This window comes from Tasmannia lanceolata, unplaced genomic scaffold, assembly GCF_043159265.1.
Source record: "Tasmannia lanceolata isolate RefF3 unplaced genomic scaffold, GAP_Taslan_0.1 ptg000020l, whole genome shotgun sequence".
NCBI lineage: Eukaryota > Viridiplantae > Streptophyta > Magnoliopsida > Canellales > Winteraceae > Tasmannia > Tasmannia lanceolata.
The window spans coordinates 31,780,001-31,784,356 of record NW_027518697.1 but is presented as its reverse complement, the minus strand read 5'-3'; positions in this window follow the sequence as shown (position 1 = coordinate 31,784,356).

Sequence of the window (4,356 nt, the reverse complement as noted above, 5' to 3'; positions counted from 1 at the left end):
CATTGCTCATCGGCTGCTGTAAACACAAGTGCACCGAGTGTTTACGGCTGCAGCGTTGGCGCATAGCTTGGAAATAGATTCAACAGTACCATCAGGGTGAAGACATCCCAGTCGGGTACGCATTGAATCTATCCCGTGGAGCCAAGAAGGAAAAACAAGGAAAAACAAATATGATAATGCATGATGTGTAGTGTGTGAATCCCTTGTTTTAATTACGCACCTGCCTGGCGCCCCTGGATTCTAACGATAGAGTTCCCATTTAAAATGATTTTAGCTCAAATTTCTCCAAAGTTAGCAAAAATGGCATTTTTATAGAGTTAGGCAATGTTTCAAGAACTCCCCAGCAGAGTCGCCAGCCTGTGGACCCCGATCCGGAGAGGACGAGTGCGGCGAGGGACGCAAGGTCCCCACAGCAATCCTCTAAGATCTCCACAATGTGAAGGAGAGCTCTGCCAAGGAACTCTCGAAACGGATGCCACCCTCACAGCATAGCACGAGTGGCGATACAAAACGAATGAGATACATCCTGATCAGGAGCAAGGGCTCGAAACCGAGATGTACCTAAAAAGAACTCAGAGTCGCCATCCATGGATAGGCCATGGAACCCTAAAATCAAATCCTCTGTGCAATGGATAACCAGAAATATATATGGGTTCGTGCCTGGTTACGAATGGGGAAGGTCTGAGAGCACCCCCAATTCGCCCGAGTGCAAGCACTTGGTCTCTTATGCCATTTTCATTAATTCCAAAGAAGTTTGAGTAAAAATCATGTGAAATGGGAACAATCCTCAGGAATCGTCTACCTAAGCATGCATTTCCTGAGAATGGAGAAATAAACACGTAAAATGAAATGAAAAATGTGTCACCTAAGCAAAGCTAGGTTATGAGTGACATGCCTAATGGGTGTCTAAGTTTCTGGTGGACACGCACATGCAAGCTACAACCAAAGGTATAGTATCAGTACAAGAAAGTAAGAAAACATATCAAAACATGAGACACAAATCTATGCTATGTATGACGGGACAAGACAAGTCCTAACTCTAATGCAGGACTGGACTCGGACCAGAATGGCCATCCATCCTAGCTGCGCTACGTATCCCGGCCTCGGGAAGAATCGGAGCCCACGTAGTTCGATGCCCTATTCTAAATTATGATGCCTAAGACATCTAGCCCTCTATCCTAGACTCGATCTAAAAGACCGAACCAGTTATTAAAGCTTCTTGTATGATTATTAAAATTCCAGTGAATTGTGGATTTTAGGACACCCTATATGCCCTAACTAATGCAAGTTGATTAGCCTTAGGCTAATGCAGGTGGTTCCTACAATCCTATGTGTAACTAGGCTGTGCAACCTAATGAAAACCACGGGCTGACTATATGCCTAGTCTAGCCATCGGTTCGACTAAATGTCTAACCGATCGACTCGAGGCCTCCTAACTCTAGGGACACTCACACGACAGGACATACCATATCAATACAAATCAAGACAAACTCCTAACTCTAGAACACAACCTAAACAGCTAGGACACACTCCTAACTCTAAAGGAAGATCTTTTCGAAAATGGTTTGAATATTTTTGTAATTTTCAAAGGTTTAAAATGTTTATTTTTAAAAGTTTGGCTGGACTTGGGATGTGGATCCCAAGCTGCACTACGTACCTCGTGGAAGAGGATCAAGCCAACGTAGTTCGAAACGAACTCTCTACCTATCAAACACTTACGGCAAATCAACTATGCTCTAATAATACTATTATAAGAGCAAATGAGTCAAAGACTCTCTAATGACAGTAACTGGAGAATAAATGAGTCAAAGACTCTCTAATAAAAGCGACTAAAGGATAAACGAGTCAAAGATTCTCTAATAAGAGCAACTGATAACACTGAAATGAGATAACGAAGTCAAAGACTCTCTACTAATACTGCAAATGAAACAGATGAGTCAAAGACTCTCTAAAAACGGAAACACGAGTCAAAGACTCCAATGACACCAACTAAAAGATAAATGAGTCAAAGACTCTCTAAAGGAAAAGAAACACGAGTCAAAGACTCCACTAACATTAACTAAAGGATTAATGAGTAAAGACTCTCTAAAAGAGATGAAAAACACGAGTCAAAGACTCCACTAACACCAACTAAAGGATATATGAGTCAAAGACTCTCTAAAGGAAAAGAAATACGAGTCAAAGACTCCACTAACACCAACTAAAGGATAAATGAGTCAAAGACTCTCTAAAAGAGATGAAAATACGAGTCAAAGACTCCACTAACACCAACTAAAGGATATATGAGTCAAAGACTCTCTAAAGGAAAAGAAATACGAGTCAAAGACTCCACTAACACCAACTAAAGGATAAATGAGTCAAAGACTCTCTAAAAGAGATGAAAATACGAGTCAAAGACTCCACTAACACCAACTAAAGGATATATGAGTCAAAGACTCTCTAAAGGAAAAGAAACACAGTCAAAGACTCTACTAACACCAACTAAAGGCTAAATGAGTCAAAGACTCTCTAAAGGAAAAGAAACATGAGTCAAAGACTCTACTAACACCAACTAAAGGATAAATGAGTCAAAGACTCTCTAAAAGAGATGAAAACACGAGTCAAAGACTCTACTAACACCAACTAAAGGATATATGAGTCAAAGACTCTCTAAAGGAAAAGAAACACGAGTCAAAGACTCCACTAACACCAACTAAAGGATAAATGAGTCAAAGACTCTCTAAAAGAGATGAAAATACGAGTCAAAGACTCCACTAACACCAACTAAAGGATATATGAGTCAAAGACTCTCTAAAGGAAAAGAAACACGAGTCAAAGACTCTACTAACACCAACTAAAGGCTAAATGAGTCAAAGACTCTCTAAAGGAAAAGAAACATGAGTCAAAGACTCTACTAACACCAACTAAAGGATAAATGAGTCAAAGACTCTCTAAAAGAGATGAAAACACGAGTCAAAGACTCTACTAACACCAACTAAAGGATATATGAGTCAAAGACTCTCTAAAGGAAAAGAAACACGAGTCAAAGACTCCACTAACACCAACTAAAGGATAAATGAGTCAAAGACTCTCTAAAAGAGATGAAAACACGAGTCAAATCAGATAATATAAGATTAAAAATCTGTGATCAAGATGAGATGAGATAGCATAAGATTGCTTTCAACGGATGGATCATGAATGACTAATCCTATGAGATCTTTGGAAATGAATGGGATTTACATCCTAACCCCAAAGGAAAAGTTTTTTAATCTTCGCACATTTTATCAGTGTTACCTGAAGGCATCAACCCTAACCATAATCTAGCGGAGTGGAGAAAGGATCTCGACTCATGACTTTGTTTGTGTACCTAGGACCGATCGTAGCCATTGGAAGATGGACTACGGCCTAATCTAGACACAAATGGGTAGGATATCCTAAACTAGGCTCACACACGTGATGCACATGTGTTCGTATACTACATGCATGTGTGGGTTAATCTAGGGGTAAGGCCAAGAGTTCCCTTAGCGCGAATCCATGTTCGATATACTGTACCAGTGTCCGGCGTATCAGTACGTGAACAAGAGATCCGTTTACGTACCATAAAGGTACTAGGCTAAGGGTGGAATGCTTCTCTAGCACAGAGGCACCAGGTGATGAAATCCCAGTCAACCATGCTAGATAACACTCCGGGTTCCTAAAATAGGACGTGTGTGCATGTGAGATGCAGGGGTTTAGATGCAAGTGATGTAAGTGTGTGCAATAAGTTCGCGCAATCTATGATGCCTTCAGGTTTTGTTAGATTAAGTTTGAGTAAATGTGATTTTATAAATGGATTTTATCAATTTTAATTTCGAATTTCGAATGTTGAAAATCACTTGGTAGTAATTAATTTCGAATTTTCAATGGATTGTATCAATTTTAAGCATATGAATGATTTTACAAGTGAAATTATTGCAAACGAATTCGAAATGAGTTGAAATTTCTACAGCAGCAAGATGGGAATGTATGTAGCTTAATAGATGAGTTTTGCAGATTTTTACATTAAATTCATATTTAATCTTGATTTAACAATTAAATGACCAGATTGCCAAATTAACACAGAAACTACAAGAAATAGACATATAAATTCTATGAAATTTCTACAGAAATAAGATATCAATAAAATTAGCATGCGGTGAGAATTTCATAAATTATAAAGACTATTTACTACCGATTTCGGATCTTACAATTTTCAGACCAGATTAAGAATTAACACTACATCCCATATGAAAACAGATCCAAATCACTCGAAAATTTTACAGTAACAAGAAATATGGAAGATAAGACTACTGTAAAAATTTTAAGAATTTTAAGGGTGATTTGATGTCAGTAACAAGT